This window comes from Megachile rotundata, chromosome 1, assembly GCF_050947335.1.
Source record: "Megachile rotundata isolate GNS110a chromosome 1, iyMegRotu1, whole genome shotgun sequence".
Taxonomy (NCBI): Eukaryota; Metazoa; Arthropoda; class Insecta; order Hymenoptera; family Megachilidae; genus Megachile; species Megachile rotundata.
The window spans coordinates 23,923,427-23,936,294 of NC_134983.1; the positions used below are offsets into that span (position 1 = coordinate 23,923,427).

Genomic DNA, 12,868 nt, shown 5'->3' on the forward strand with positions numbered 1-12,868 from the left:
TTGGATAAGTGTCTGATAGAGCACTGTAGCCAGTCGTTGATACAGCATATTGAAACAGCATTAATAAACCTAAGTTACACGGGCATTATAATAAAGTTAAGTTACCTACACAGCAGGTGCAAGAGTATGGAATTGATTATTGTATTAGCAACTTCAATTGAGAGTACTCGTTAAAGAGCACTCTAGCCTTATCAGGTAAAATCCAGCTGCTATAGATATGCAAACATCTGGAGAAGAGGTTAGCAGAGTCAGTACACTAAACCCAGCTATTGACAGAGCAAAACAAAATAGCGTCACCTGGAGCAGTTACACCTGCTCTAGTTACACTAACAAATAACTAAAATTAATTACTAATATATTACAGCAAGTTTGGAAGATATAAACTAGTCTCTAAAGCTAGACAGCACACAGGCATTATCCAGCAGTGTAGACTATGCTTGACAGTTTATCCGCTAACTCCGTCGAAGAGGAAGAATCATAAAGAAGAAAGTTTGTTCGTAATCCTTCAGCGAAGTAGCAGCGATGTCGCAGTGATTCTAATTAGTAAAGTTTCGCGATGTCTCCACGATAATCCCGATCGAATCCTCGGACAAGCATTACTATCCATACGACGGTGTGCGGAGGGTCGACGAAGGGGGAGATGCAAGTCCTGGAGCGCTGCTGGAAATAAAGACGAGGGTATAGGTGTCGGGGGATGGACCATTCGCCGTGACCATCCTATGAAACCGAGTGTAGTCCAGGGTATACTAGACATCCCCTACCATGACCAAGTTTTATTGGAGATGGTCAGAGGGAAGAAGCAAGCTGGCGAATAGAAGGAGAAACAAGAAGAGCTTTCTGAACCAGCGAGGGAGAAACAGAGAGGATGAATATGATGGAGAAAGACGGAGATAAGCGTGTGTACTCTTTGAGCCAGGACATTCTCACAGGATCGACGAAGGGGAAAATAATACGAAGGATAGGCGGTAGGATAGGCTTGAACGTTAAAGGATGTCCTCGACCGTACGCATAAAAGTAACGAAACGCTATTGGCCGTAAGGAGCCTTCTGATAGGGCTGGATTATTTGGCACACAGTTTGAGGAACCGGTGGTCAAGCATGTCCCATACGTGTCATTTATCGGTCACGTGGATAAATCATTATTATCACCGAAAGATCGGACAAGGATAAAGTTGGATTTACGGCATTACACAGAATTATGATTGCACTGAGCACTCTGTATCTTTTCGAGGGTAAAACTTATTCTTCCTTAAAAATTCCAAGATTAAAAGTTAGACAGCATTTGTTCATTGCAATTAGTAGCAGATTGACAACTATTAAAAACTTTTGTTACATTTACTCTGCCAGTACATCAACAATATCTTCAGTAATAATACAAAGTTTCACGGTATACGTTCTCACACAATATACGGATATAGAGACGTCGTATTTAATTGACGCTGAGCGTAGATATCCGTTCTGAATGCCGCAAGTACCCTATATGTGCTCCAAATACCATAAATATCTTATTACGCGATATCCTTGAGAAAATCATAGTCGGAAGAAAATCTAGAAAATATATATCGATCGGTATGATTTAGCAGAGTATTAAGCAATAAGGAACAGAGCGATAAGGACATATCGATAGCGATCAAATCGATCGTAGGAAGAAAAAGCTTGCCGCCTCTCGAGTGTCGTGGGTCTCGTATCGGGGGATACCCACATAAAATGTAGAGTAAATTTTCGAGTATTTCGCGTGTGTCTCGGCATGGCCCACGCATGCGCCGCCCCGTAGAACCGGATACGTCCGAGGCGTCACGCGAAATAAGATATTATAATCTCGCGGTCCGCCATAAATATTATTGCGGTGACGCCAGCATTACCCCGTAGGAGCTGTAAACTCGTGGAACGTGTTGTACACCGGTAGGTCGCGGCTCCGTACTCGCTTCGCTTCCCGGCTCTCTTTCAGCTTTCCGCTTCGCTCGAACCCGCCAGCCAGTCCTGTTGCTCTGACCAGTTTTCTCCGCGTGGCTTAGCTTCTGCTTTTGCCCGCTCTGCGTCTCCCTCGGATCTACCTACCATCCTCCTTTTTCCCCTTTTTTCGTTACTCGCGACGTCTAAGGCGGCGCATAAATATATCGTCCGGCCGAGTCCGCGGCGCTTGTACGACGGCTAATTAAAGGGAACTGCTTGTACGCTCGGCTGACACCGCCTGGACATCGCTACATATCGTATTCCATGTTATCGATGCACCGAAATAACCGTTATCGTTCGCCCGCTAAATATCTCTCGACTTCTCGCGATGTCCTCCCCCTACCTTCCGCTCCGATTTTACCCCCACCGACGACCCGTTCTCCACCCTTCGCGTCGTCGTACGATCATTTTTTCGCGTATCGTATGGACTGTTCGCGGCTTTTAATAATCTCAAGTGATGCGCTCTCGAAACAATCCTGCCGCGATCGAACGTGTTCAGGGACGAAAGGAAATGGAGACCTTTAAGGGAGTTTAAGCGAACACGCCGTGCAAGCTCATTAATTAAGAGAGTAAGACTGCTGCCAGATAACCATGGGTGGTCCGTGTCCAGTCACCGGAACACTTGGAATTCATCGTCCATTTTTCGTCGAGAATTTGCTTGTTTTCGGGTTATTTCGCTTTTCGAGAGAGACAGGCTCTCTGCTGGATCCTCCTCCTAGCAATAATTCGCGACTCTACGGCTGTTTACAGAAATTAAATCACTACATTTTGTCTACCTATGAACATGTCGTATCGTGTCATTAAGTAAATCAGCCTGTAACATTTTAACATGTATATCAAATACAGTTAGTTTCAAAACGGTTTAGGTGACAACGAAATGTAGAATGAACCAAATTTAATTTGTTCGCTATTCGGACAGTTACAAAACTATTCTTCAACGACGGTTTCTTAAATAATATAGTAGATTTGAGGATTTATACGCACAACTGTAGCAACATAAGAATGTACAGAAATCAAAGTACCTTCTTATTTACATAGAAACAAATGACGTTAGAAATTGAGTATCTAAATATAGGAATAGATCTGGACAATTTATACATTCTGATCGAATAGCTTAAGCAGAATATTTATGTCCGATTAATTGCATTTTTTATTACTACATTAGTGTTCTTTTTATTGATACATGGGTAGAGAAACAGAAGCGTAACAAATACGAGTAGGTAAATGTAAATTCCGCGGAAACGCGGCGCGAAGAGCATAAATAAAAGGAGACGCGGGAGTTCAGGGAACGATCGCGGAGTAAATGGCGAGCGAGCGGCCATTACGATCGAGGTAAATCAGGAAACGCGCGATTACACGCCACAGAAATAAAAATGTATCGTGGCCCGTACACGCTTATGGCTTTCCATTCTGCTACTAGGCCGCAACACCATAAGCGGACACGATTTAATACACCATAAACGCTAATGGCCGATAATAAAGTTTTACGAGCATAATTGAAACTATAGTTTCTTCCGTGGACTCCGACTCGTTGAATTGTGTTACCACCGACGACGAAATTGTTATAGAAAACATTGTTTCTCGACGCTTGCAATCGTTTTTTTTATTCAAATTTTATGGGTAATAGATACAGAATATTCTACCGAAATTGTGATGTTAAACATATTATTATTTTGATGGTTACGGAAGAGTCAATGAGCAGAAATGTCACATTTAGTGAATTTATTACATTATTTTCATCGTATGCTTATTTATCGATATCTTGAAGTACTTAATAAAATTATGTGGTATTAAATATGAGAACATTATTCTTCATAAAATGGACGACAGTCTCCCGTTCTTCTGTAACTTCTGACTTCTTCTAACTTAATCTGGTCTAACATGATTTAACCCAGTATGAAGAAGTGACGTACAAGTAAAAACATTGAACCATTGCTCGGCTTACGACCATAACCGTATAAAGCGCTTGCTCGTTAAATGCCCCGTCGGCTCAGGATACCATAGCTTGCGAGATAAGTCCCGGGGTAGTAATGACAGGAATGATGACATAAATACGGACGATTAAAGAGGACTAGTCTACCTCGCATTTTCTTTTACCCTCTATCAATGTTTCAGGCATTGCCTGACCGAGAATTATACAACCACAGCACCGAGTATATTCGCGCATTAGAAAGAGTGAAACACTTGGGTGTAGATTTCGACTCCTTTCGCGAGACATGTAGCTCGTAAATTTCGAAATAAAATATCTGGAGCGAAAATAATTAACGATCGCAAAACTGTAAAGGACAACTCGAAGCCGTGTAGTATAAAAACGGAGGGGGCAAGCACCTTCGCGTTGTCTTCGGTTGGACGTAAACGTATATCGAGGAGCGTAATCTTGCTTCGGCGTCGTAACGAGCGCAATTCTACGCGTAGGAGAGTTCCTTCCATTCAGGATGACAAGCTCGAGCGTATCAAGACCCTCGTGTCTGCCGTTGGAAGTGGAACAATTTGTGCCAGACGAAGATCCACTCTTATGACCTCAATAATCCCCCTCCGTGCGACTTGTCAAGGTTAAAATTGTGGCTCCGACCCGGTCCAACTTTTGTCACCGTCCCTTTCTCTCTCTTTCGACGAGCCATCGCGACAGTGTCTCCCTCGTATGGTTCATTGAATGCGACTATACCGCCGCCTAGTCACGATGACCGTAACTTCGTCGTTATGCCTACGTACACTTGGTCGTCCATTAGAACCAATGAAACGATCATTTCTCTCGACCGAGTTTGCTCCGTCTGCCCAAGGAAACCGACGCGACGAAATCTATTCGCTCTCGCGACGACCTGAATTGAACTTTAAGTCTGTCAGGAAATATAAAAGGGAGTGTTCCTTCAATACCGTATCAATTTACTTTCGATCGATACACCAGTTCTACTCGCTTTCAATGGCTATATTTTGCTTCTTATAGAGCAACCATGTGTATGCTATGGAGCGCGATACGCTTTACTAACAACGAGACGAAAACGAAATGGAAGACATGCAGTTTGTTTTGGTACTTAGGAATTATGCATAATATCTGGGTTGGGTTAGGTCTGGATTAGGTTATGAAAGATCGTAATCGGTTTAATATTTACAGCAGACATTCTTTGTGTTGTCATAGATAGCAGCAGAAAATTCTTGAAATCGGCAATATATTGAGTTAGCCAAGTGGGCTTGACGTCGTAATGTTGTGACATTACACGGGTAACGATTTCACGACTAATAATATGCGTAGTGACTTAATGACTGGTGGTACATGATATACTACTTCGCTAGGTAATGTTGCTATACAATGTAGGATGATTCAACGTGTTGCTGTATCATGCATAGTAATATGATGTATAGCGAAATAAAGAGTTGCTAGTGTAACACTGTTTACTATCGTCGTTACACGTCATGTTGATGTATTCTACATATGGCGATTCAGCGCGTCATTACCGAGCGCGACGGTATGACAGTATCCAGCGTGACGATATTCGGCACATCGAAATATATACCTCCGCATGTATCGCATTGCGATATTCACGCAATCTTTGAAACAAGATCTTGCGCGCAGCGTAGAATTAAGGGTATAAATCAATCTAATCTTAGCTCCGCGTTAACTCTAAATCTGAACGGTCCTTAACTTAAATGCCAGTGGATTACGAACGACTGCCATTTGGTTCTTAACTTAACTGCACCCTTACCTTCTATCATCGAATCAGTTTCTGACGCAACTGGCAAAGATTGCACATACTTTTATAATATAAAGAAGCAGATCGTAGAGCAACAACGTGTTTCATGGTGTCGTATGGCAAGAAATCGGCGGGGTTCCCCGTCTATAGTGGCCATATTCTCGCATATGGACGCGTCGCGACGCAGGGTAACGCTGTAACACGGCTGGTCATCTCTATTCAGCGTGCCTCGTACCCTCGATACCTCGCGCCTCGCCTTTTTTGCTTCTATTTCACCGTGAAATGAAACTGCGATGCACGCTGTCCGTTTCTCTCTCTTTCTTGCCCGTTTCATATCCCGACGCCCTCGAAGCGTCCTTCTTTCACCATCGTTCTCTCTCCCCACCCTCTAACGACCCCGACCGCTGCTGGATGCGCTCGTCGTCCCACCCTGCTTCTCTTTTCCTACGGTTTTTCTCCCCTCCACCGACGGGTCGGCACAGACCCTCTCACACCACATCCAGCCAGCTCTCTCTCGTCCGTTGCCGCTGCTGTTCCCGTCCTCTTTCTCTCCCTTTCTCCTGAACTCCACTCTTACCAACCGGGCCGCACGAGAATACATACTTTACAGGCATTCATGATGGCCGCCGCGCATCTGTGCAAACCTGTCTGCCTAGCCTGCTTCAGACAGGCTCGCTGCTGCTGCTGCCTGGCCAACTTCTACTTCTTTTCATTTTTTCCCCTCTTTTTTCTTTGCTTTGGTTGTTGCTTTCTTCTCGCGAGTCTCTCCGGCGCACCGCAACGATCGACGCTGTGGTTCGGTGTCGCCGAATCGATTTCCTTTTGAAATTTCGAGCATCGAGGAGTCGCGGATCGATCATCGACGATGATCGAGCCAAGCAGAGTCTCATACCTTGCGGGTGGTTAGGAGGGATCCGTGAGATCGGTGTCGGGTTGCGATGTCTCCTCGCGAAGAGGAATTTTATTGAGACCGAGGCATTCACGGATAACGTTATCGATCCTTTGTGGAATTGAATTTTAAACGCTTCGTCGTTCCCAAGCTTGAATTTCTTTCGGAAGCAAAGGTTCCAACTTCCAGGAATATTGATGGCGTTGTTTGCGAGTTAACTGGAAAAGTTGCGTGTACGCGAGAACTTTGGAGGTTATAAATATGGTTGCCTACTTCGACGACGATGTGAATCAGTCTTGTTTATTAAAACACTTCTGTTATTTACTCTTGCGAAATTTTGCAGTTTTGCCAGGGATATTAGAAATTACGCAATGAGTTTCAACCTCTGAAGAGTGAAATCTTTTATGAAGTGCTCGAGAATCGATACTTTAAAACGGATTATAGCTTTAGAGTTTTGTCTATTACTACTCCCTAGACGAATGCAGACTTTATTTCGCTGAAACGATGCTGTCTCGAGAGTTCAATGATTCAATATGAAATTGAGTGGAAATATATACCCAATATTTTGGGATTATAGAAATACTACACTTCTAAATATCTATTTATTTCGTTATAAACAATGAAATCTGCTATTTATTCGAAGAGAAGGATCCTTCATCGAGAATTGATTGCTCAAAGTTTCTACCATTTCGTTATGAATATTTAACTACATCACTTGTTGTCGATTCAAATGAAAGCGAAAACCGTGTAATGAGATTCTAAAGCGGCGAAAGACATGTCGATCCTCGATTGAGAATCGATCGGTCGAATACTCGATCAGTTCTAGCCGCTAGGTTTGTCTAATTGAATAGCTCTGGAAAGTTAATCGACGGAATCGTGGAGCATAGAACCCGAGGGTTTTAGAGTTTTCGGGAACACGATGGTACTGCGTGAGGGTGTCTGTATCGATTCCGACGGAAACCGACTGTTGGCGACGAAGATTTTCGTGCCGTGTAATATCGAAGCTCGCGGCCATTGAACTTTAAATTAATTTTAATGTTTTCAACAGACTCGCTGCAGTAACAATAAACGATAAATTTAATGGTTCTAGGTAATCTCTCGCCGATAATGTTATGTACAAAAATTTGGTAAATACACGAAGATAATTAATTTCTTCGGTTGATTTACGATCATCTTTACGCAATAAAACGATGATTTATAGCCGCCTGTGATTCCTTGTATCATTTCATATTTTTCTGCTGGAAAATAATTATTACGATCGGTGTTATCGTCGTTTTATTGCCACGAAAACGAAGAACAGTTATTCGCTTTGGTTAATAAAGAGATAACTGATGGTTCCTTGTGTCGTTTTATATTTTCTTGCGGGAAAAATAATTATTACGAGCTCCGTTATCGTACTTTTATTGCAACGGAAATTAAAAACTTTATAAGCAAAACGAACTAAATTTATAAACTTATAAATTGAACGAAGTAAAATGTTGCCATAAATTCTACTTCGGAAATAAAAATGTGATTATATGTAATTGAATAATGATAGAAACTGCTAGGTGCAATCATTCGAATTAAAATTGTTAATGAAATCTTATGAGATTGAAAAAATTAAGTACACTAATTACAAGTGTGCTCCTATGAAACTAATATTTATTTCTGATAAATCTTAAGTACCTCTATGAATGTTAATTTCAGGCATAAAAATTACTGATAGGAGTAATGCATTCATGATAATGGTAATCATTTTAAACATTTGTAATTTTTAGACAAACAGTAACAATATTAACTTAACCTGTTTGTGTTGTTTACAAAATAATGAGATGATAAAATACATTTTATCTGAATGCTTCATAGCCTTTTATTGAAAAGTAGATAAACTATATATGTTACTTAAAGATTTGTTCATTATTTCTGTCAATTAAAAACAAATAGAAGTGTCTATATAAATTATTAACCCGGAATGATTACATATAACTGAAAGAACATTCACGACAATTTTCTGAGCTTACTATATAATTATTTCTGACTCGAAAACCGTTATTTTCATCTATCACCATAACGTATCGGTAATTTAAAACGTTTGAGAATGTTTTAAATCCTTCAAACCACTCTCTCTATAATAAAACTCAGTTTAAATTAATGTTCGAATAACAAACTTACATTAATGATGACCCTGGTTAACTTATGTAACAGTCTTTGAACTGTAATGATTTATTCGGATATTTACGCGAAAGGATTTAACGAAATTAAAATTATTTCCCAAATTTCTATACTGTCTCATGAAATCAGCAATAATAAGTACTGCATAACACAGTCGATTAAATAAATTGTAGTGAAATGCAAAACAATTCGCGTTACACGAGAAAATAAATTTCCAATTCGTTAAACCACATTCCTCGAGTACGTTTCCAACTCCATAAGATTGACTTTAACTAGATTACAAAAACCATAAAAAAATACTCGAAGGTTGTACAATGAAAGTAAAATGGACGACGAAGAGATTTGAAAAAAGCAAGTACTGGTATCGCTGCGCGTTCACGATTGTCTTAAACAGTATAGTCTATTCCTTATGTTCACTTAAAACACTTATCACTAGAATGGCTCGTTAGAAACTAATTTACGCAAAGAGTTGGCACGAGAAATGCAATATCATAAAAATTCTCAGTCACCCGGATGCACCGTAATTCAGGCGATGACTCATAGTAAAACCAGTTTCCTTCGTTTTATTGGCGGTACAGAGATTTTCTGAGAGCGTTCGCAATCCCGCGGGTATCGCGCAAATAAATTTGCCAACGTTACGCGCGCGCGCGCGCGACCGAGCGAGCGAGATGCACGCGCGTATTACGTTGGCGCGATTAATTGAAATACCTACCGAAATAGAACGCACCCATAAGAAAATAATCGGCGCGATCAATTGCCACTCTCTTTTTTCTTTCGTATTAAAATTGCCTTCGTACTTGAAACTATTTGGAGAATGAGTTTTCTACGCCGGTTTCGGTAAATTTAATCGAATTAAATATTAACACTTTGATGACCGCACATTCTGTTCAATTTATAACTTTCCAGTTTATGTTCTGTTTCTATTTGAAAATTATTTATGCGACTATATTCGAAACTATCGTTCATTGCGCGGAGAGGTTATTAATTTTCAAAGTACTGCTAGTGGTGGAACAATTAATTCAAATAGGATGAAGACGTGATAACGGTCGATTAAACATTAATAGTTTTAGATTAAAATTCCTTTTTCCATTTCCCATGTATAATACATCGCTGATAAATGTCCTGTGTTCTTGAACCCACATAGGGATTTTGAAATTTGCCTGAACTTTGAAACACTCTGTATCTCTGTTATTTTATTAATTTTTGACAGATTATTCGTCTTCTTAAATTTTACACATTTTTTCCTTGTGTAAAGCACGCTACGTTTTTCACTTATTTTACCGAATATAATTATCGATTCCTCGTTTACATCCCTAATTAGACTACGGGGACCGTCCAATGCCGACCTGCCCTCTCCATACTTAAAATTAACGAAAGTAATCAGACAGATAAACATTTTTATAATTGCAAAATGACCGGTCCAAATGAACACAGTTCGATTATATTATGCCACCACTGCACTCGTATATAATTCCGAGATTCTTTAATTGGTGCCACAAAAGTAAATTTTATGCACCGAACAATCTGCGTATCTACATACAGAATCCTTGTACACGACGCTGAGCTTACGAATAACGTTTAAATTTGCATATAAATATCGTCTATAGTGTAAGAAATTCTCTTAATTATTTAATTAGCTAGAGTCGTATCGGGGACAAAAATACCATCTTCAAGTTTTAGCAATTCGAGATAAAAGCATAGTGGAGTGCGGCAATATAGGGATACAAAAACACAGGGTTCCTCAGATTAAGGAATGTACAGATAGAGAGATTTCGAGATCTCGGGATATAGAAATACAGGGTTGTAGAAAACTAGGATGTGAGGTCCTTGAGATTTATGAATATAGAGTTACAGGATTCTCGAGATTTATGAACAAAGAAATATAGGAGTTTCGAGATCTATGAATAGAGAAATACTATGTTCTCGAGATCTAAGGGGCGGATACTCAATGAGAGGATCATAATATAGGGATTCAGATCATATCATAAACGTAATTTATACGTCCCGCAGTTAATAACAAAAGTAAAACGAGATCGAAGGTATTTAACAAGAAAATTATGTAAATTTAAAACTAGCTCGTGAATTATGGGCCACCCAGTACCTACGGCAAAGTGGTCGACAGTAGCCGATGGAGGGTCGATCGAGTCCATCGCTAGCCAGAGATAATAAGCAAACGTGTATGCTTTGTAACCTAACCGCCATCTTCCGAGCACCGTTCCTCCATACTCGGGATCATTATTATAATTACCGAAAGCTATTCGCGCGTATCCAGCAGTACGGGCCATCGGCCATTACGTGGACGCGGCGTTTACCATGCTGTGGCCGGTCGTTTCACTCCCCTTTTTTTTTCTCCTCTCCTCTTTCACGGCGCAGCCCCGCTTTTCTTTCCCTCGGCGAGTTTTACGACGGTTTACCGAGCGATGCGTGGCAAGTTATTGCCACCGATTTTAGCGTCGCTCGTGACTACGCGGAGAGTCCCGAGGGAATCCCAGTTGGCCCTAGGTCGTCGAGATCTCGCGGGAATCGAGGCAGTTTTCTCGCCGCGTGGCTTCAGCCTCGTGCCTCTCCTCTCGCGTGGATCTCGATGCCGATGCCTCGTAAAAGTCGAATAAATTATCCGTCGGGATCGTGGATTTTTATTCAACAGCCCCGACGCAGCGAGACGGAGGTCCCGGTGGTCGTGCTTCGGCTCCGGATGACTAATTACACTTGACCCTGGTGTCGATGATGCGCCAGGTACGACCGTAAAAAGGTTCGTTACTCGGCTAATAATAACGTGAAAACGGCGAATAATGGTAGACTTTTGAAGCTTTCATAGCCACCTTCACAGTTTCTGCCGTTTCGCTTCTAGTAAGCGACTATTTTAACTATAATGGCTGCTACCATAATCGCAACTTGTATCGCGAAGGTTAAGACTCGCGTACAACCTATTTACATTAGCCGTCGGAAGGGTTATTAACTATCACATTTTAGCTCACGTGTTCCAAAGATTATCGTGCTACCGACGTAAAGATCGTTAACGATCTTTCCCTACACTTTCGACTTCTTGAAACAAATAGTTTACGAGCTACAAAATGATCTCCAACAGGAAATCAAAGAAAAATTCCGCTGTAAATGGTTAAAGGGAAAAAGGTATTCCTCGATTTACACGTATATTGGCTACAAAATCACTGGGTGCAGCAGTCAGTTAAAAAAAGTGAATTGCTAGAGCTCATCTCGCGAGCTAACCTACCACAAGTAAATGCCCACCCTCTCGATACCCATTAAAAGACTTACAGTCCCAAAATAGATAAGGAAACATGCAATAAAAAAGTACCCAACAGATTTCAGGGTTGTTTGACAAAATAAACTCGCAAACGACGCACTTCCTCCAACTACCTGACCGTCGTCCACCGAAAGGATGCTTTTTTGAATCGTATCTGCTCGGGGTGTACGCAGTTCCGTGTCTTTGAAGTCAGGTATAAGGGTACCTGCGAATAATTATCCTTTGACAGAGTATTTTTTATTAACCCCTCGTAAAGCATTCCAACGGTCGCAGGATATTTATAACCGATTTAAAGACGGTTTCTTTAGCGAGATTACCGTTTGCGAACCGTGTCTCTTTCGTGGAAGCACAGTTTGGAAGGAAATCGCTTTAAATCGTCAGCCGTCGAATTCGTTGGATCAGGATTTCAATTCTGAGGCAAAGTTCGGCAACAATATTCTCTCTTGTTCGAAGGCAAGGGATATCCAAACGCTATATACTCGCGAAACGATCGTCAGAAAGCGAACGGATGGTGTGGTGCGCGCGCCACAGATGGCAGCAGCTAACAAGCTATCCTGGGATGAAGTTCAATAATCCAACTCCGGCAAATTCACCACGGGACTAACGAGCGAGATAAGGGGAAACGACTGAACGTCTCCGTGTCGTTCTGGGGGAAAATCAAATGGCAGCGACGCGAATTAGGAAAAAGTTGGTGTAAAACGTGGAATTAAGATGTTCCTAAGTTATGGAACGAACTGGATAAGACTATCCGAGGTAGGAAATGAACGCCGTGGGTATTTGGTGGAAGATAATGCGACGATTCGAGCATTTAATTAGCGGGGAGACACTTTCCTGGCATATATTTACGGGCAGACGTCCCAGATACGCTGTAACCTAACAGGCATTCTAATCTCGTGGAATTTTATCTCAGATGTAACGACCC

At 41.4% G+C, this 12,868-nt stretch overlaps 1 protein-coding gene and 1 long non-coding RNA gene across 5 annotated transcripts in view; one reads left to right on the forward strand and one right to left on the reverse strand.

The window, feature by feature from the left end:
• LOC143264619 (uncharacterized) overlaps positions 1–12,868 on the reverse strand; it is a 392,045-nt gene that overhangs the window by 213,735 nt on the left and 165,442 nt on the right. The window lies entirely within an intron of this gene.
• Positions 1–12,868, forward strand: part of LOC105664359 (uncharacterized) — a 38,181-nt gene that overhangs the window by 21,463 nt on the left and 3,850 nt on the right. The gene's annotated exons all lie outside the window — the stretch shown is intronic.